This window comes from Phyllobates terribilis, unplaced genomic scaffold (genome assembly GCF_046119375.1).
Source record: "Phyllobates terribilis strain yellow unplaced genomic scaffold, ASM4611937v1 Scaffold_8__6_contigs__length_399053987, whole genome shotgun sequence".
In the NCBI taxonomy this organism is placed as follows: domain Eukaryota; kingdom Metazoa; phylum Chordata; class Amphibia; order Anura; family Dendrobatidae; genus Phyllobates; species Phyllobates terribilis.
This window is the reverse complement of record NW_027362768.1, coordinates 94,104,030-94,126,177: the sequence shown is the minus strand read 5'-3', so window position 1 is coordinate 94,126,177 and position 22,148 is coordinate 94,104,030.

The following is a 22,148-nucleotide window of genomic DNA, read 5'->3' as shown; positions in this document are numbered from 1 at the left end:
GGTGGCGTAGTCGACACAAAGAACTCTAATAACATCTGTAGGACTGCCACACACTGAGTTTGACACCCTGGGCACGGACCGGGTCACAGCCACTCGGAGACTACAACCCCCATCTGATCCGGCTCCGGGTATCCCTAACAACATGGCCCAGGGGGCGCGTCAACTTTGGCGTAGTCGGCAGGATAACGTGCCCGCAACAACCGGGTACTGCGTGCCTGAAGAAAAGTTCACCGTTACCTTAACAAGAAGTCTCCCGCCGGTTCCGGAGGGTCCCCGCCAACGGACCCCATCACAGGTCGTTTCCCGCCGGTTGTCCGCCATTTGCAGCTTTTTCCCGCCATCCACGGAGTTTCCCGCCACTGGGAGACGATTCCCGCCATTTCCAGAAGATTTCCCGCCTTGGAAGAGCAGACGCCATTATGGGCGTGCCAGAGGGTGGCAAGAGGTCACCTCCCATCGTGGGCCAGGTCGAAGAATGGCGCCAAAAGCGGAAACCGCGCCCACCAACAGAGACTGTGATGCTGGAAGTGTCCATCAGCGTGAGAGAACTGCCTCTGGAACTGAAGTTGCCCCGGGACCACCCTCAATGTGGGCGGAGACAGAACAAGAGAACGAAGATGGGTGCAGCCTGGAGCAGTCTGGAGAGAGCGCACCCGGAGACAAGACGTCTGGAAGAGAGTCCAGAGAGAGCCTACCCGGAGATGGAGGGAGAGACAGGCAGCACCGACCCAGTGGTCAGGAGCCTGCTGCAAGCAACAACCCCACTAGGCCTAGTGGAGGTCCTGGCACAGCTCCCCCGAGACCGGGAGTGTGCACAGACCGCGCTGGAGGGCCTCGCACGGAGGATGGCCCGGGTGCAGCGGGAGACGTTGGCGGAGTGGAGCCGAGAGATGGCCCAGCAGACCGGCACCCGTCGGCGGAGCACGCCACCCGAGACGAGGAGACAGACCGCCTCTGAGGATGGCGCAGGAGGAATGAAGGCAGGAGACGGCGCCGAGAAGGGAGCTGAACGGACGGAGGCAGGTAAAGGGGACGTCTCTACCCCGAGCCGGGAAACCGCGTGCCTGCCCCAGCTCCCCGTCGCAGAGCCCGAAATTCCCCCTGCCGTGCCCGTCGCTGCATCGTCACCGCCGCCGACTAGGCCTCAACCGGACACCGCGGCCGCGACCCCTGTGACGTCACACGCCTCGACCTCGAGCGCGACCAAACAGGAAATACCATCGGCCTGGTCGCAAGGCCTAGTATCTCCGGGCGCCGCAATTCCAACAGCGCCCCCTACCTCCGCGGAGCCACCGGCCTGGTCGCAGGGCCGAGTAACCCAGGGCGCCGCCGTTCTTATGGTGCCCTTTGCCTTTAGGGTGCCCCAAGCCTGGTCGCAAGGCCTGGTCGACCCGGGCGCCGCTGCCATCAACGCGCCCTCAACATCTAGAGTGCCGCACCTGGGTGAAAATCTATTTGCCCAGCATACGTGCCCGGATGGGCAGCCCTTTGTATGGCCCCAGGAGTACATTCAGCTGGAACTCCAGAGAGCAAGGCCCATGTGCGAGCCCCTGATTCCGGCTCCGAAGCCTGTAAAGAGGACCTCGCCCCCGCTAGAGGAGGCACAGTTTGAGTGGGACCCCACCGGAGAAGACCTCATGGGGTTCACTCAGGAGACTCGGGCGGCCGCAGCGGAGCGTGCAGAGTGCTGCCGCCAGCAGCTCGAGGTCTTCGAGAAGGAGCGGAGAGAGAGGCGGGTCCGGGAACAGCAAGCACAGATAAGGAGCGCGGAGCAGAAGAGCCGGACCAGGAGGAAACCCCGTGCAGCTCATGGTCCCCGTGCCACCGGGACTGTGATAAAATTCAACATGCAGCATGGGTGGGGCTTCATAAGAGACCATCATACCCCCGGCGACGTCTTTGTAACCCGCAGAGACGTAGAAAGCCATCTGCCGGAGGGACACAGAGGTCGTGACCTGTACGTAGGGGACGAGGTCACGTTCACCCGGCACAAGTGTGCCAAAGGACCCTACGCCCTCCATGTGCATCGCCTGACGGAGGAGGAGCTGCGGTGTGAGGAGGAGCAAGAGGACCCGGACGGGTCTGAAGAATCTAAAGAAGGAGCAGGAGGACGCCGTCGTTGAAGTACGGTAGAGAGAGACTGTACATAGTTACCCGTCAGGGTATAAGAACTGTTCTAGTTAAAATATAGTCCCCGTTGGGACCAGCCGATTGAACTGAAACCCGTGTGTCCCTATTCCCACTGACCGAGGACTGAGAGCGGTCATTCTTCCCTAATACCTGGCCGAGGACTGAGAGCGGCCATATTTCCTTTGTATATAGTTGCGCTTTTTAAGGCGCCCCCTACCGGTTTTATAGGAAACTGTTTTCTTCCAAGAGAGACTGTCGCACTTTACCCGGTCACAAGTTGCACCGTGACCGGAGGAACCAGAAACAAGAATGTTATATATGAAAAGTTTATTGCTGATGATATCTATATGATGTTTTCTATGTTTATGTTTATGAAAAAAATTGTATGTTTTGGATGTTTTTTATATCTTACAGCCCGAGGACGTGCTGTGATTTACCAGGGGGGAATGTAGCACCCTGAGGACTCGGCTGCTACAGGGGTATTACGCCTCAAGCCAGAGGTGTGGTATTCCACTCCCGGGTAAGGATGGAGTGTGGAACTGAGCTCAGTTAGCTGCATGCACTACACACATCCCATTTCCGGGGAACAGACCGATGGTACTCCCACTAGAGAAATGTGCAGGTACGACAGTGTCTGTTCCTGGCTGGAGTGGGAGGGGGGTGGAACATCCCAGTAGTGTAGGGGCAGATAGGGGGAGCAGCCTGGGTAAAGCTAGGAGCTCATTGGGTGCTGGTCACCTGAGCTCACACATAGAGGGAGTATATAAGGTGGGCACCATCTTAGATCAGGGTCAGTCAGTCAGTTGTCAGTCAGCCAGTCAGACAGTCTGTCTGAGAGCCTGAGAAGCAGAGCAGAGGAGAAGGAAGAGAGACCCAGAGGCGCAGAGGGGACCCCAAGATCCCAGAATAAGGACAAAAGGGTGAAGGGTCGGCAAAAGGGTACCGGATCCCAAGCTGGCAGAGGCTACAGCACACCTTAGCCAGGAACCGGAGGTCGTGGGCAGGATCTGCCACGACCCTCACCAAATCCACTAGAAAGGCATACCAAGCATAGGGTCAGGGAGCCCAGAGGAGGCTCGACCACCAAGAGACCCGAGGGAGCCGGCCAAAAGTGGATCCCTGGTGGGAACGGCCAGAAGAAGGGAGAGTCAGAAAGGAGCTCAGGACCATACTCGAGAATTGCCCGGGAGTTGACCGAGTCCAGGACCTGGTGGACGCAGCACGGCTTGGGTGGTCACTGCTGTACACAGTGACCCGAGCAACACCAGTAAGTAAAACCCTGGAACTGCATTTTATGCCTCTGAGTCTCCTTGCTGCACCTTCACAACCACCATCCTCCACGGCTGACCCCCTGAGGCTATACCCCTCCCGTTGGGGGTTATACTACCAAAGCTGCACACATACCAACAGCCTCAGCGGACCCTGCTGCAGCGGCGGCCTTTTGACCGCAAATCAACGGGTGGCGTAGTCGACACAAAGAACTCTAATAACATCTGTAGGACTGCCACACACTGAGTTTGACACCCTGGGCACGGACCGGGTCACAGCCACTCGGAGACTACAACCCCCATCTGATCCGGCTCCGGGTATCCCTAACAACATGGCCCAGGGGGCGCGTCACTTAGCAAGTCACTCTCTGCAAGGAGGAACGTTACCCCTTGGATACCCTATAAAACATGCACAGTTGCAGTCTGCCATGACGTCATCACTACCGAGCACATCAGCGCTGCAGCCAATCACTGCACTCAGCAGCTAGTGCTGTCAACATGGTTGAGCACAGTGACTGGCTGCAGAGGTGATATGCTCAGTAGTTGTGACATCACCATCAGAGAGATGTTGGGCCCTGTTGTTTTACATGTCAGCAAATGCTGGTGACCACTCTTCTAAAAATGGAAAACCTCTTTAACGTTGACAACAGATATTCATGTATTCGGCTTCCTGTCCATGTCTACAAATTCATTGCCCTACCTGCATCGTTCAGCAAGAGAGCGGACAGTACACAGGCGGTGAGGTAAATGTCAGGAGAGCGGGCAGTACACAGGCCGTGAGGGTGAGGTCAATGTCAGGAGAACGGGCAGTACACAGAGGATGAGGGTGAGGTCAATATCAGGAGAGCGGGCAGTACACAGGATGAGGGTGAGGTAAATGTCAGGAGAGCGGGCAATACACAGGCCATGAGGGTGAGGTCAATGTCAGGAGAGCGGGCAGTACACAGAGGATGAGGGCGAGGTCAATATCAGGAGAGCGGGGAGTACACAGGTGGTGAGGTCAATGTCAGGAGAGCGGACAGTACACAGGTGGTTAGGTCAATGTCAGGAGAGCGGGCAGTACACAGGCGGTGAGGTCAATGTCAGGAGAGCGGGCAGTACACAGGCCATGAGGGTGAGGTCATTGTCAGGAGAGTGGGCAGTACACAGAGGATGAGGGTGACATCAATGTCAGGAGAGCGGGCAGTACACAGGTGGTGAGGTCAGTGTCAGGAGAGCGGGCAGTACACAGGTGGTTAGGTCAATGTCAGGAGAGCGGGCAGTACACAGGCCATGAGGGTGAGGTCAATGTCAGGAGAGTGGGCCATACACAGAGGGTGAGGTCAAGATCAGGAGAGCGTGCAGTACACAGGAAATGAGAGTGAGGTCAATATCAGGAGAGTGGGCAGTACACAGGCCATGAGAGCGAGGTCAATATCCGGAGAGCGGGCAGTGCACAGGCTATGAGGGTGAGGTCAATATCAGGAGAGCAGGCAGTGCACAGGCTATGAGGGTGAGGTCAATATCAGGAGAGCGGGCAGTACACTGGCCATGAGGGTGAGGTCAGTGTCAGGAGAGCGGGCAATACACAGGTCATGAGGGTGAGGGCAGTGTCAGGAGAGCGGGCAGTACACAGGCGATGAGGATGAGGTCAATATCAGGAGAGCGGGCAGTACACAGGCGGTGAGGTCAATGTCAGGAGAGCGGGCAGTACACAGGCGGTGCGGTCAATGTCAGGAGAGCGGGCAGTACACAGGCCATGAGGGTGAGGTCAATGTCAGGAGAGTGGGCAGTACACAGAGGATGAGGGTGAGGTCAAGGTCAGGAGAGCGTGCAGTACACAGGCAATGAGAGCGAGGTCAATATCAGGAGAGCGGGCAGTACACAGCCCATGAGAGCGAGGTCAATATCTGGAGAGCGGGCAGTGCACAGGCTATGAGGGTGAGGTCAATATCAGGAGAGCAGGCAGTGTACAGGCTATGAGGGTGAAGTCAATATCAGGAGAGCGGGCAGTACACAAGCCATGAGGGTGAGGTCAGTGTCAGGAGATCGGGCAGTACACAGGCCATGAGGGTGAGGTCAGTGTCAGGAGATCGGGTAGTACACAGGCCATGAGGGCGAGGTCAGTGTCAGGAGAGCGGGCAGTACACAGGCCATGAGGGCGAGGTCACTGTCAGGAGAGCGGGCAGTACACAGGCAATGAAGGTGAGGTCAATGTCAGGGGAACGGGCAGTATACAAGCGATGAGAGTGCGGTCAATGTCAGGAGAGCAGGCAGAATAGAGGCCATGACAGCAAGGCCAATGGAAGGGGAGCGGGCAGTACACAGGCCATGAGGGCGAGCTCAATGTTAGGAGAGCGGGCAGTACACAGAGGATGAGTGCGAGCTCAATGTCAGGAGAGCGGGCAGTACACAGGCGATGAGGACGAGCTCAATGTCAGGAGAGCGGGGAGTACACAGGCCATGAGGGTGAGTTCAATGTCAGGAGATCGGGCAGTACACAGGCCATGAGAGCGAGGTCAATGTCAGGGGAGCGGACAGTACATAGGCCATAAGGGCGAGGTCAATATCAGGGGAGCGGGCAGTATACAGGCGATGAAAGTGAGGTCAAAGTCAGGAGAGCGGGCAATACACAGGCCATGAGGTCAAGGTCAATGTCAGGAGAGCGGGCAGTACACAGGCGATGAGGGCAAGGTCAATGTCAGGAGAGTGGGCAGTACACAGGCGATGAGGGCGATGGTCAATGTCAGGAGTGCGGTCAATCAGGGCTGCCACCAGAAATTTCAGGGCCCCATACTGGCAACATTTTTGAGCCCCCTTGAGACTCCACCTTAGCTCCACCTCCACCCCTTAACCTTCCACAGTCCCACCGCCCACTCTTGGAAAAACTCCACTTCTGCACCACGTCCCCACCAATCACACATTAACAGTTCCCATTGAACACCATATCACATACAAAGCCAGCAGCTTTTATTTTGGCCAAAGATTTTTTTAAGCCTGCACCATAACAAGGTAGATTCTTCTGGCCGGGCCCTTCTCTACTCAAACCTACTAAACATTTGTTAAACAATACTCTTTTTAGGTATGTTTTTCTTTAAGAGAATGTTTTACATACATTTTTAAAAATTACAAATAATATCACATACAAGGGACAAATACAGTCACACCATTACCAGACAACATAATACCATCACATAGTGACCGAATAATACCATGTACAAGGAACAAATACCGCCACACCATGACCAGACCACATATTACCACCACATACTACAATACTGATCATTAATAAAAAAACACAATGCTAATATTACCATAAGTGCCATTATACACAGGAGCTCTGTACATAGTATACAGTGTATAGTGTAGGTGTACAGGTAATACAGGGATCACCAGTGACATTCACAGGAGCTCTGTATATAGTGTCAGTGTACAGGTAATACAGTGATCACCAGTGACATTATACACAGGAGCCCTGTATGTAGTGTATAGTGTAAGTGTACAAGTAACACACTGACGTCTCTAGTTGAAGTCCTTTATCTTCGCTTTTCTTCTTCATCCAGCACAGACTGCCATCACTTCTTCCAGCCAGGACTCGTCTCTGCAGAAAATAACAGTTATCTAGAGCAGTTTCCAGAGCACATTCCCTACTTTTTCCCTAACTTCTAAACTACACCAGATGAAGAAAAAAAAGTGACATAGTGTCGCCTTGCACAGTAACAGGACCCTCCCAGAGAAAACAGTATCCTCAAAAATAAAATCGCACCAGTAATAATATTCCTTAATTAGCCTGTCCTCATATGTTCTCCCATCCTGGCCCCATGTGACTTCACCCTGCCACCATTTGTCTCCATTCTGACCCCATTTGTCTACATTCTGTCCAGTGTCTCCATTCTACCCTTGTGTCTCTCCATTCTGCCCCCGTGTCCCTCCATTCTGCCCCCGTGTCTCTCCATTCTACCCTGTGTCTCCATTCTACCCCCGTGTCTCTCCATTCTACCCTGTGTCTCCATTCTGCCCCCATGTCTCTCCATTCTTCCCCCATGTCTCTCCATTCTGCCCCCATGTCTCTCCATTCTGCCCCATGTCTCTCCATTGTGTCCCATGTCATCTCCCATTCTGCCCTCATGTCTCTCCATTATGCCTCCATGTTTTTTCCCATTCTGCCCCCATGTCTATCCATTCTGCCCCATGTGTCTCCATTCTGCCCCATGTGTCTCCATCCTGCCCCCATGTCATCTCCAATTCTGCCCCCATGTCATCTCCCGTTCCGCCCCCATGATGCGGCTTTACAAAAAAGTAAAAAAAAAGGTTTCTTCTTACCTGGCTTCCAGTCCAACGACGCCTCTGCCAGACCAAACTGAGGCTCAGACGTCAGCCAATCACAGGCCGGCAGTGATGTCATACGCCAGCGACGTGCGCGCTGACGTCAGCTGTGATTGGCTGGTGGCTGTTAACTATTGCAGTGCGGGAAGACTCCTGCACAGCAATAGATTTCAAGTGAACGTGCCTCCGAGGACGCACGTTCAGTTTGCTAAGGCCTGGTGAGCAGAAGTGGAAAGAGGGGGGCCCCCGTCCGGGCCCCTGTGCTCACCGGGCCCCATACGCCAGTAAGAGCAGTAATGCCCTGATGGCGGCCCTGCGGGCAGTGCACAGGCGATGAGGGCGAGGTCAATGTCAGGAAAGCAGGCAGTACACAGGACATTACTGTAAGATCAATGTCAGGAGAGCGGGCAGTACACAGGTGATGAGTGCGAGCTCAATGTCAGGAGAGCGGGGAGTACACAGGTGATGAGTGTGAGCTCAATGTCAGGAGAGCGGGGAGTACACAGGTGATGAGTGCGAGCTCAATGTCAGGAGAGCGGGGAGTACACAGGTGATGAGTGCGAGCTCAATGTCAGGAGAGCGGGGAGTACACAGGTGATGAGTGTGAGCTCAATGTCAGGAGAGCGGGGAGTACACAGGTGATGAGTGCGAGCTCAGTGTCAGGAGAGCGGGCAGTAGACAGGCCATGAGGGTGAGTTCAATCTTAATGTGAATGATTGTAATATGATTAAGGGTTTCACTACCTGAAACTAGTTGTTTTAGCTACTACCATGATATTTTAAATTCACCGACTGGAGTGTTTCCATTCACACCAATAAAGAAGAGTTTTTTGGATTTTCGTGGAACTGGATTTTTCTTTCTTTACAATCATTCACATCCAAGGCACGGATGCTTCCTCTACTCCGGATCTTCAAATAGTGCATGCAGGGGAGCTGGACTCTTTTCTCAATCTTGATGTACTTGTAAAATCCCATTGTTAACAAGGAAATCAACTTTTATTTGAAGACAATACACCAGACAATTTAGCTTTATTGGTTTACTAGATGTGTTTTATAGCAGCAGTATTATATCTTTGCCATATGACCCCATTTATCTGCAGTTTTATATATATATGCTAGCGTACCTTGTACCTAGTTTTCAGCATAGCAAGTCACAACTTGACATGGAATTATTTTTCTTAGGCCACGTTCACACATTCAGTATTTGGTCAGTATTTCACATCAGTATTTGTAAATCAATACCAGGAGTGGGTCAAAAATGTAGAATTGGTGAACGTGTTTCTCTTAATCAAAGCAAAGTATAAATATTTACCATAACAATACTTTTACTCTGATTGTTCCACTCCTGGTTTTGGCTTACAAATACTGATGTGAAATACTGACCAAATACTGAACGTGTGAACGTGGTCTTAGAGACAGTTCTGGCACATGCGGGTTACAAGCTACCACCTCACATGGAGACATTCTGGCAGATGCAGATTACAAGCTACCACCTCACATGGTGACATTCTGGCAGATGCAGATTACAAGCTACCACCTCACATGGAGACATTCTGGCAGATGCAGGTTACAAGCTACCACCTCACATGGTGACATTCTGGCAGATGCAGGTTGCAAGCTACCACCTCACATGGTGACATTCTCTCACATGCGGGTAACAAGCTACCACCTCACATGGTGACATTCTAGCACATGCGGGTAACAAGCTACCACCTCACATGGTGACATTCTGGCACATGCGGGTAACAAGCTACCACCTCACATGGTGACATTCTGGCACATGCGGGTAACAAGCTACCACCTCACATGGTGACATTCTAGCACATGCGGGTAACAAGCTACTACCTCACATGGTGGCACAGTAGTGTAGCGCCCCGAGGGTTCGGCCGCTACAGGGGTATTGCACCTCTGCCAGAGGTGTGATATTCCACTCCTGGGTAAGGATGGCGTGTGGACCAGGGCTCAGTTAGCTGCATACAGCACACACACCCCATTTCCGAGGGACAGCTCAACGGTGCTCCCACTAGACAGAAGTGCAGGCACGACCGACTATGTCCCTGACTGGAGTGGGGAGGGGGGTGGAACACCCAGTGCTGTAGGGGCAGATAGGGGTTGGTTCCTGAGCGTAGGTAGGAGCCCATTGGTTGCTGGTCACCTGGGCTCATGGTCAGAGGGAGGTCTAAAAGGTGGGCACCATCTTAGATCTAGGTTCTGTCCAGAGAGGAGAAGACAGGGAGTAGAGGCTCCGTAGGAGCTCTACTCCAGGAGGGCCTAGTGAGAGGCCGAGGAGGAGGTGAAGGGGAGCTGTGATGCCACCTGAGCCCAGCTCCACGAGAAGGGAGGATAAGAAGGAACAGGAAAGACGGAGGAGAGACAGAGAAACAGAAGGGCTCAGGAACAAGAAGGTGGAAGGGACCCTAAGAACCCACGAGAATCCAGGGTCAAGGGTCAGGCAGATTAAGGGTACCGGATCCCAAGTTGGTGGAGGAGAAACTACCCTCAGCCAAAGACCGGACGTCTTGATCATTTATTGGTGCGACACCTCATCAAACCTGCTAGGAAGGCACCATATAGGACAGCGGAGGACGGGGCCCACGTTTAACCGCACAAGTCCGCGGCAGCTGGACAAAAGTGGGTCACTGGTGAGGCAGACCAGAGAAAGGACAAAAGGGGGTCCTGAGCCATACTCCTGAACTGCCTGGGAGTTGACCGAGCCCCACACCTGGTGGACGCAGCACGGCTCGGGCGGTCCCTACGTGTACAGAAGTGACCCGGAGTACCTGAACTGTGAGTAAAGGACATTGGACTGCAGTACGTTGTCTGTGTACTCTTTCGCTCCTCCAGCACTAACTGTACTGGGACTCTCACCACCATCACTCCCACCATTCATCACACTGCCCTGGGGCTGCACTCTTCACGTGGGGAGTCACACCATCCCAGCTGCTCACATCATCGGCCCCAGCGGTCTGTCCTGCAGCGGCGGTTCCTAATAACCGCAATCCACGGGTGGCATAGTCGGACATCTCTTAAAACATCTAAAAGACTGCCACTGGTCTGACCACCCTGAGCCACGGGACCGGGTCGCCACTACTACCCCCACCGTCTCCCTGTCGCCCGGTTCCAAGTGCCCCAAGGCCCAGGGGGCGAGTCAGTAGCACATGCGGATTCCATTATATGTGTTAACCAAACTGTAAATCGTTGAACATTTATTAGGTTGGCTTTGTTATAAGGGCATTGTTGAAAGTTGGTTTTATTTTTGACTTACTGATAAAATGTGCCTTCATCATGTGACCACTGTGGCTGCTCATTAATTAGGTGGTAACAGGAAATGACGCGTTATTGGGAGAAATTTTATATAATCTAATATGGGAGCAAAGTAAACATCCCTGCTATGGAGCCACTGTGGGATCTGAAAGATTTTACTAAGAAGTGTGCAGAGTGCCACATAGCAGCATGGCATCAGCAAAGTATTAACAGCTACAGCAATACAATGCGGCACGCTGTAAAGTAAAACTGTGAGTGTCTCATTGGGGGTAGTTGAATACGGGTATCCTGCTTAGAAACCTTGATTAACTTCGATTTACAGCATTTACATTTATATCCTTTCCCTACATAGTAACTAGTAAGAATGGACATTAATGGATCCTATCCTTAGGATAGGACATAAATATCAGATCAGTGGAAACGCTGGCATTTTTGTAGCATAATTTTCAGAAGCTGTTAATAAACTTTTTTTGTTGCCGTTTTCGTACGCGGTTTATGGAGCTACCTTTTAAGCATTTTTTGTAGCACCTTTTGGGGCAATTTACTGGATTTTTTTGAAGATAATTTCTCACCAGTTTGAGCATTTTAACCTAGTTAAATTGTGGAATAGTGTCTACAGAGTTGAATAAAACATAGATTTTATGTTTTCATTTCTCCTCTCCAGATATTAGTTTGTAAAGTTTGGCTTATAAATTATATTACAGTTCAAATGGGCGTTACCAGAGATTTGTCTCTGGAGGCGTGTCCTTTTTTCCTTGCATGAGGTTGACCAATCATAGGCAGATATCATGCAGAGGAAAGAAGAACACGCCCCACAATAACTTAACACAAATTTCTTAGTGTGAGACACATAATGACAGACAGTCTGCCATCATTTGATCTCACTACAGGAGCTGCATGTGATTACAAAGTGCTGGGAGCAGAGTAGAGATGAGTGTGATTACTAGCCGTATTTAATCTTTCATCTCATGGCACTCACTGTGGGGGGAAGAGCAGTAGAGCAGAGCTGCTGGAAGTGTCTCTCATGAGACAAAGCTCAGATCTGCTCTACTGCCCCCCCCCCCCACACTGACTGTCATGAGATGAAAGTTGATAGGTATCTATAATCACACTCAACTCTGTTCCAAGCACTTTGTAATTACACACAGCTCTGCCGATAAATGAGGAGAGCAGACTCTTTCAATTATAACCTAAACTTTATAAGCTAATGGAGAGGAGAAATGAAAAATAAATACTATGTTTTATTCAGCTCTGCAACCACTATTGCATAATGTGGTCAGTTTTACATGCTGAAACTGGTGAAAGGTCCTCTTTAAGTCTGTCAGGGAAATATTGAGAAATATTGAATATATTTTTTCTTTCTTCCCCTGAAGCCCCCTCAACCCTCCCTCATCCCCCATTTGTCACAGGAGAGCTGACAGTCTAGCATCTGTCCCTCTGCAAATTATCACCTACAGTGGAAGTGACTTGTAAAGCTACGACCTAATTAAAATGCGAGCATCTTTCTCCCTGGCAGACGCAGGGGGTGGTTAGACGTTTATGTGTAACTGTTGAAGCTTTCTTCCCGAGCTTCAAAAGGAAGTCTATAGTCTCGCTGGCACCAATACGGAATATGGAATATTGCAAGTTCCAATATTCCGATAATAATGGGACCTATATTTTTAGTGGCAGGGACAGCCAAGGAGCGATATGCATATTTTCTCATTGCTGTAAGCCAAACCAGGGAGCTGTGGTGCAAAAGTAGCAAAATAGCAGACTGCAACTATATCATGTGTGGTCTCTAAATGAAGGTAAAATCATAATAGAAAATTTGGTACCACTTTTGGGCTTCTGGGATCAACCAGCGATAAGTTATCCTAAAACCCAGATTTTTAATTCAAACATGAAGGGTGGAGCCCCAGCCCCTGTGATGGTGGCACAAGGGGGTGTGGATAGGTCTCTCCCTTAAGCATAAAATAGTTTGCTGAGGTTGGAGCAGTACTCATTGCCAGGGAGGTATAGATACTATAAGCAACGGATCACGTTCGATAACATTCAAATCAAATCGGGGAGACCCTCCTCCACCTATATTGCATCGTTTCAGCGATCTTATAGAAAGTCTCTTCTTTAATCCTGTTACGCTCGCGCCCAGACTGACTGGCGTGAGCGTGATTAGTGATCCCACTGTACCATGAACCGAGGAGTGCCTGGAGGGGCGTAACTAAGTATCAACCCGATCCGCCCAAAGTCGCATGGCGGCTTAGTCGACTCCGTGAACCAAGGAGGAACTGAACAGAGGGACCAGGTGCCTCTCCAGGTCAGACCCCGGTCACAGTTGTTGACCCACACCGGGGAATGCAGGAACAGGCAGGTTAGACTGGCATACAGGCAGGTGGGTATTGGCAAGTACGGCTGGTATGCAGACAGGTGGGCACTGGCAAGCACGGCTGGTATGCAGACAGGTGGGCACTGGCAAGCACAGCTGGTATGAAGACAGGTGGGCACTGGCAAGCACAGCTGGAGTGCAGACAGGGAAATATTGGCAAGCACGGCTGGAGTGCAGACAGGGAGGTACTAGCAGGTTGGAGCGCAGGCTGGATAGGGTCCAGTACAGACTGGGAGACATGTACAGAGCCGTAGATGCGGTAGATAAGCAGAGTAAAGCGAAACCGCTGGAGCAGAGGACAAGGCAGAGCAGAGAGGAACTGCTGGTGTGAAGAGCAAGCAGAGCGGAGCGAAAACCGCAGGTGCGGTGGGCAAGGCAGAGCAGAGCGGAACCGCCGGAGCGGTGGACAAGGCAGAACAGAGAGGAACCGCCGGAGCAATGGACAAGGCAGAGCAGAGCGAAACCGCAGGTGCGGTGGACAAGGCAGAGCAGAGCGGAACCGCCAGAGCGGTGGGCAAGGCAGAGCAGAGAGAAGCCGCCAGAGCGGTGGGCAAGGCAGAGCAGAGAGAAGCCGCCAGAGCGGTGGGCAAGGCAGAGCAGAGAGAAACCTCTGGCGCGGTGAGCAAGCAGAGCCGAACAGGGCTGAAGGTGCAGGCAGAGAGGACACAGCTCTGTTCACATGGAACAGACTGGAAAATACAGGAAGATGGCTAGAACACAGGAGGAAGATACGGAGGAAGGGAAAAGGGACAAGCAGAACCAGATACACACAAGGTACTTACTATGAAGTAGCGAGTGGACACAAAACTCACAAACAGAAGTACAGAGACAACGAGTTGGAGTTAGGTGCAGGTTCAGATACTGCAGGAAAAGGGAAGGTACGGACATAGAGACAAACAGGTAACAGGCTAGGATACAGTTCAGACAGGAACTGCTACTGCAATGAGATACAAGAATGAGCCTGGGAATACAGCCCCCAGAGTGGTGGAAACAGACTAGAAGTCACAGGTAACAGGTCTGGGAATGCAGCCCCCAGAGTGGCGGAAACAGACTAGAAACAGGACAGGACCTGGCAATACAGTAGCAAAGTCTAACTGAGTGAAGGTTTTGCTCGGGCACCTCCTTCTGGGTGGAGGGGGTTTAAATATCCAGTGATTCACAGCAATAGGCTGGAGACGCATTAGGGGTGTGCCCACAGCAGCTATAAGAATGAGGAAGTAACCGGGCCGCCGCCCTAAGCAGTCAGTCAAGAGACATGCACATAGCATGAACTGGAGCAAGGTTTGCAGGCAGAACTGACAGGTAAGATTGCGGTCTTGCATAGTGGGAGGTGGTGCACTATGCAAGCACGCCGCCAGGGATGTTACAAATCCTTATTATTTTGTGTAACTGCTTATGTATTGTATTGTCCCCTTCTGTAAAATCTTGTATATTTTTCCTAAACACGGCCTCCCTTTTGGTTTAAATATAAAATGTAATAGTTCTGTTTCTTTTGTCTTGTAACCATTCCCTCCCCCAAAGTCATATACACTACCAGAACGCAGGCGTCCGCCCAGGCCTGTATTATATTTCAAATCTGGACGGTGGTGGCAGAGAATAACAATAATTGGGCTATCGTAAAGCTGACTGACCGTACGGAGGGCGTAAACACACATTACATGCATTGGAATCCAGAGGTATGATGCCATACGCTCACTGGTCGCTTGCCGATACCTAAGTAGTGAGTAGTGTGGATCGTGTGCTCGCGATTCCGGACGAAGTCTGTGACATAGTGACGGCACGGTGAGATATTACATGATATCGCCGGTGTCTTCTCTGTGGAATCCCTGACAAAGTCGATTAAGCAATGAGTAAAAATAGCAAAATGTCTTTTCCAGAAAAAGAAGAGATCTCCTGGACTCTTGAGCAGAGAGCAAATCTCCAGGACCCAACCTGCCAAACCACAGAAATCCTTGATTCTATAAGCTTTCTTGTGTCCTAGTGTCTAGTTGAGGCAGTTAAGGGGGCAGAAAATGGTTATAGCAGAGATACTGCTTTTAAAAAGGACATGAGTATAGGTGAAAATATCCACCGGTGCACTTCATGTGCATCCAAGCCACCCAGCTTAAGTTGGTCCTTGTCAGAAATAAAAAAACAATGATAATATTTTTATGTTACTCTATTGCATGGTCAGGACAAGACACAACAAGAGTAAACCAGTAGATGCTACCAGACTCCCCCCATATGTTAAGTTCCTGGGTCAATATAAGGTCTTATTCAGATGAGCATATTCTATGTTTGTATGCAAAATGGATAGCATACAAACAGCATACAGACCAATGCAAGTCAATGGGTGTCACGCAAGGTGAGGGAAAGAAAAAGTGTACCACGACGGTAAGAGGGGGAAGGGAGCCCAACAACTAGGGAAAGGGGGTGTGGAGACCCCTAAGCAGATCTAATATCACCCTGACTACCCTGTCATCCCTATATAAGTTCCGCACCTATCGCTGAGCAGGAAACCTAATCCCTGAAAGTCCCTAGAGCTTGGCCCTAGGTAGGGAGGGGACAGGGTGAACACAAGTCAGGTCTCATTGTAACTAAAGACAACAAGGTAAACAAAACAAACAAAGGAGATACACTTAGCTTGAGAAGACACCAGAGAGATAATACCAAATGTCCTCCAAAGGAAGTCCAAGAAGAATCTAGCCGACTACTAGTACTCCAGGCATGGACAGAGGAACATAGAACTATCACCAGCGACTCTCTGGAGACACTGAGTTTTTAACTACCAAGCAAGGGTGTGTCAATTAGCAGCAAAAAGTGGAGGTCGCTGCTGGGTCCTAAAGAAAAAAAGATATCACTACACTACAGAGATGAGAGGATCAAGAAGGCGTCTGAAATGCCAACACAGTGACCTTCTACAGCCGGATCCAGAGCGAATGTCTGTCAGACTTGATACACCCATGACAATGGGGTAGTGCTAGGCTCACCTTGTGAGGTGGATTCACAAATATCAGTGCATAATGCTTACTGTAAACGATTGGTTAACCAACAAGCTTAAGGAGTGATAGGTGCTAATGGTGGAAATCCTAGGTATATGAGGAAATGATAGCAACAGAAGATACAGAATTGTGGCAAACTCCAAACAGCAACTAAACACATTAATTCTCAGACACAGTTATCCAAGTGGTCTTTAAAAGATCTTGGGAGATGATGTCTCTAAAGAATGCCAGGCTGCATGTAAGTCCTGACATAGACAGAGGTCAAAGGGGAAGACAGCAGTGCTCGACCCTGAAGACAGCAGAAGTATAACAGTTTTCATGACTGTAAATAAATTGCAGCATTCACTGGTGTGATCCGGTTTTCAGTTTAGACTTACTCATTGAGTAAGATTTTTGGCATAAAGTACACTACGTGATGATTTGGGTGAGCTGCGTTGTTATGCCCCCTTCCCACCCAGCTCCATCTATTTTGGCAGAGCTGGCCGTAACTGGCTAAAAACATCAAAAGTTGCAATTTTTTTTTTTTTTTTTTTTTTTAACACAATTCCGTGTTGTACAAAAACTTTGCAACTTTTTAAAGTGTTTTATGATCTGGTGTAGTCAGTTTGATGAATCGGGGCCAATATGCTCACTTACTGCTCTCTACATGCTATCAAGGAAAGCCAACAGAAAAATTGTACATGATCAAGGCGGCTCATAAATCCAGAAATAAATAAATGCACTTTTATAGCCCTTAGGTTAGTTGTATGAACTTTGGTACAGCTCAGTTGTGCCATAAATATAAATGTTCAAGGTCAGTAGGTAAAAGCACAAACTAATTACATATGGAATTTAAAAACCATTACATATTTTTCTGACATGTAAATCGTTATGTACCCAATAGCATGAGAGCATTGGGTGTGTGCAAAAGGTAACTACAAGAAAGAACTTTAATTTTCTGAAAAAAATGTGAATGAATTGTGTAGACCCTTAGAGTATGTGCACACAACATTTTTTTTGGGCAATGTAAGTCAGCGGTTTTCACGTCAATACAGTACTGAGGCCCAAGATAGTTCAACTTAAATGTCTTTATTTTGCCAACTTACAAAAATAAAGTCAAAACATTATCATCCGGTCCTGTCGTTGCCAACTGTACCGAGATATTTCCGTGTCGGCCATGGAAAGCAAAGATGGGAATAACCCTTGCAATATCATTCAGATTTCGTATCTACATAGCTTCTACATTCTGTGCTGCTGACGTCTTCCTCAATATAACTTGATAGAGGTAGGAGTTCCGATTTTTAAACTCAACATTCTAGTTGCCATCAACCACTGCTAGAGGAAATGGAAACGCTGACATATAACACCCAGATAAAGGCCTAGGACACTCTCTTTAGGCCTGTAATGGGGGCTTGTGGATTAATTTAACATATCAACTGCATACGGTAAATGTACTGCAAACGTTGTATTAGGCTCACATTTTGAGTGAGGTGGATCCCCCAAGCCCAAGGTCTGGGTGGGCACACGGACCAGGGACGTCGGTGCTGCAGGAAAATGAGGTATGTGAGAAGCGGGTAGCAGAGGTATTGGAGACCGCAAGCGAACAGGAAATCAGAAACATGTTTCAGAGGTCCTGGAGCCTGGCAGGCAGACAGGAGACTGGGAACATGGTAGCAGAGGTCCTGAAGACCACAGGCAAACAAGAGTCTGCACACAGGTAGCAGAGGTCCTGGAGACCGCACGTGGACAGGAGGCCGGGAAAAGGTAGCAGAGGTCTCGTGACCACGGGAAGGCGGTAACAGGTAGCAGAGGTCCTGGAGTTCACAGGCGGACAGGAGGCCGGGAAGAGGTAGCAGAGGTCCTGGAGTCCACAGGAAGTCGGAAACAGGTAGCAGAGGCACTGGAGACTGCAGGCAGACAGGATAGCGGGGACAGGTAGCAGAGGTCCTGGAGACCACAGGAAGTCAGAAACAGGTAGCAGAGGTACTGGAGACTGCAGGCAGACAGGATAGCTGGGACAGGTAGCAGAGGTCCTGGAGACCACAGGAGGCCGGGAACAGTTAGCAGAGGTCCTGGAGACTGCAGGCGGAAAGGATACCAAAACATGCAGACAGAACTCAAAACCAACTAGAAAGTCTTAATACCAAGACACAGGTGCATGTCTTGGTAGAATTTATATAGGCCCAGGTAGATGATCACATGGGATCTGCAAAGCCCGATGTGGAGCACAACAGAGGTCAGTAGACTGGGGAAAGGGGAGCAAAGCTCGGATCCGGGCAAGTCATGATTCTATGATTACTATATAGATTCATACTATGATTCTATGATAAGTGCGTAACACAGTGTAAAAGAACCTTATCGCATTATGATATACTTTGCAAGTTAGGAAGTTAGTTCTTAAAAAAATCTATATTTTCATACGTTAGTAAGCAGCTGATGTTATTAAGTTTTAGCACTAGGAATGATATATGTTATTTTGGTTAGATATAATGCTAACGATGTGGACAGTGGCATCGCTAGTTCCAGACATGCTCCAGAGTTCTTGCCACGTGTCCCAGTTCTGCGACAGTGACACTGACTTTGAACTGTATAGTGAACGTGACGCTTATACACTCAGACGTTCATCCGAATTGCTCCATTCACTTGCATTGGTCCGTTTGGCTATGGGCTGAAAATACACATGTGTGAACAAGCCCTAAGGTGTTAAATTATTATTTTAATTATTTATTATTATAGCGCCATTTATTCCATGGCGCTTTACATGTGAAAAGGGGTATACATAGCAAATACAAGTACAATAATCTTGAACACAATGTGACAGCGACTGGTACAGGAGGAGCGAGGATCCTGCCCGCGAGGGCTCACAATCTACAAGGGATGGGTGAGGATACATTAGGTGAGGGTAGAGCTGGTCATGCAGCGGTGGTTACTGCAGGTTGTAGGCTTGTCGGAAGAGGTGGGTCTTCAGGCTCCTTTTGAAGGTTTCCACGGACGACGAGAGTCTGATGTGTTGGGGTAGAGAGTTCCAGAGTAGGGGGGAAGCACGGGAGTAATCTTGTATGCTATTGTGGGAGGAGGAGATAAAAGGGGAGTAGAGAAGGAGATCTTGTGAGGATCGGAGGTTGCGGGCGGGTATGTAACCGGAGACTAGGTCAGAGATATATGGAGGAGAAAGGTTGTGAATGGCTTTGTATGCCATGGTTAGGGTTTTGAACTGGATTCTCTGAGGAATTGGGAGCCAGTGAAGAGATTGACAGAGAGGAGAGGCCGGGGAATAGCGGGGGGACAGGTGGATTAGTCGGGCAGCAGAGTTTAGGATAGATTGGAGGGGTGCAAGAGTGGTAGAAGGGAGGCCACAGAGCAGGAGGTTGCAGTAGTCGAGGCGGGAGATGATGAGGGCGTGCACTAGTGTTTTTGCAGATTCATGGTTGAGGAATGTGCGGATCCGGGAGATATTTTTGAGTTGGAGTCGGCAGGAAGTGGAAAGGGCTTGGATATGTGGTTTGAAGGAGAGATCAGAGTCCAGGGTTACTCCAAGGCAGCGAGCTTGAGGGACTGGGGAGAGTGGACAGCCATTGACATTGATAGATAGGTCAGTTGGGGGGGGTGAATGGGATGGCGGAAAGATGATGAATTCTGTTTTGTCCATGTTAAGTTTTAGAAATCTAGCAGAAAAGAAGGATGAAATAGCGGACAGACATTGTGGGATTTTGGTTAGTAGGGAGGAGATATCGGGTCCAGAGAGGAAGATCTGTGTGTCATCAACATAGAGGTGATAATGAAAGCCATGAGACTCTATGAGCTGTCCCAGGCCTAAGGTGTAGATGGAGAAGAGTAGGGGTCCTAGGACTGAACCTTGGGGGACACCGACAGATAGGGGGCGAGATGAGGAGGTGGTGCATGAGTGGGAGACACTGAATGTCCTGTCTGTTAAGTATGAGGAGATCCAGGATAGGGCTAAGTCTGTGATGCCGAGAGATGAGAGAGTTTGTAGTAAGAGGGAATGATCCACTATGTCGAATGCAGATGAGATGTCTAGGAGGAGGAGGACGGAGTAGTGTCGCTTAGATTTGGCGGTTAGTAGGTCAGAATGGACGTGTTGTTGCAGTAGTTTTGAGGCATAGGGGAGAAGTGATATGGGGCGATAGCTAGTCAGAGAAGATGGGTCAAGGGAGGGCTTTTTGAGGATGGGTGTGATTGAGGCATGTTTGAAGCATGAGGGGAAGACACCAGTTGTTAGTGACAGGTTAAAGAGGTGGGCTAGGGTTGGGATGAAGATAGTGGTAAGGTTTGGGATGAGGTGGGACGGGATTGGGTCAAGTTCACAGGTGGTGAGGTGTGATTTGGAGAGTAAAGAGGAAAGTTGATCTTCCGTAATGGTGGAGAAGGTGGTTTTGGAGGAGGAGGGTTGAGCAGGTGTGGGGAGGGGCTGTGGGGGCTTTAGGCAAAAGCTTTGTCTGATGGTGTCAATCTTCTGCTTGAAGAATGAGGCAAAGTCTTCGGCTGAAATAAGAGGAGAGGGAGGAGGCACTGGGGGACGGAGGAGAGAATTGAAGGTGTTGAATAGTTGTTTGGGGTTGTGAGACAGGGAGGATATGAGGGATATGAAGTATGTTTGTTTTGCTGCAGTGAGTGTGGAATTGAAGGTAGTGAGGGATTGTTTGAATGCAATGAAGTGCTCATTGGAGTGGGACTTTTTCCATCTACGTTCGGCAACCCTGGAGGCCCATCGCAGTTCTTTAGTTAGGCTGGTGTGCCAGGGTTGTCTGTTGATTGTGCGAGCTTTGGTATGTGTGAGGCGGGCGACCGAATCGAGAGCTGCAGCTGTTGTGGTGTTGTATAAAGTGGCAGCAACATCTGCATCATGTAAGGAACTAATGTCTGTAAGATGGAGAAGGGATTCAGAAAGTGAGTGTAGGTCAAGGTGTCTGAGATTTCTGCGAGGGTGTGCAAGTTTGTGGAGTGGGGATTGTTGACCTGGAGAGGAGAGGGAAGAGAATGTAAGTAGGTTGTGGTCAGAGAGAGGGAGAGGTGAGTTAGAGAGGTTAGATAGGGAACAGAGGCGGGTGAAGATGAGGTCCAGCATGTGGCCATCTTTGTGGGTGGGTGTGGAAGACCACTGAGTAAGACCGAAGGAGGAAGTGAGGGATAGAAGCTTAGAGGCAGCTGAGAGGGGAGTGTCAATGGGGATGCTAAAGTCACCCATGAGGATAGTGGGGATGTCAACGGAGAGGAAATTAAGTAGCCAAGTGGTGAAGTGGTCAAAGAAAGTGGTGGTTGATCCTGGGGGGCGGTAGATGACAGCCAGTTGGAGGTTGGAGGGGGAGTAGATGCACACACAGTGCACTTCAAAAGAGGGGAGAGTAAATGAGGGCGGCAGTGGGATATGGGTGAAGGAGCAGTTATCTGAGAGGAGGAAACCTATTCCTCCACCGTGCTTGCCGGTGGGGCGGGGGGTATGGGAGAGGTGGAATCTGCCGTACGAAAGTGCAGCAGGAGAGGCTGTGTCAGAGGGGTTGAGCCAGGTTTCAATGACACCGAGGAAGGAAAGTTTGTTAGTGATGAAGAGGTCGTGAATGTAGGAAAGTTTGTTGCAGACAGAGCGAGCTTTCCATAGAGTTCCTGTTAGGGGGACTGGGGAAGCGGGGGCTTGGTGGGTGGGTATAAGGTTAGAAGGGTTACGAGAGTTTGGGGTAGGAGGTGGAAGTGATTGTAGGGATGTGGTGAGGAGGGCCGGGATGTGGAGAGATGTCGCCGGCAGTGAGGAGGAGCAGAGAAAGCATTAGTAGGTGGGAGCAGGAGAGGGCATGAGGTGGCTGTCTGTGTTTGGAGACAAAGGATTGTATGTTGAGGAATA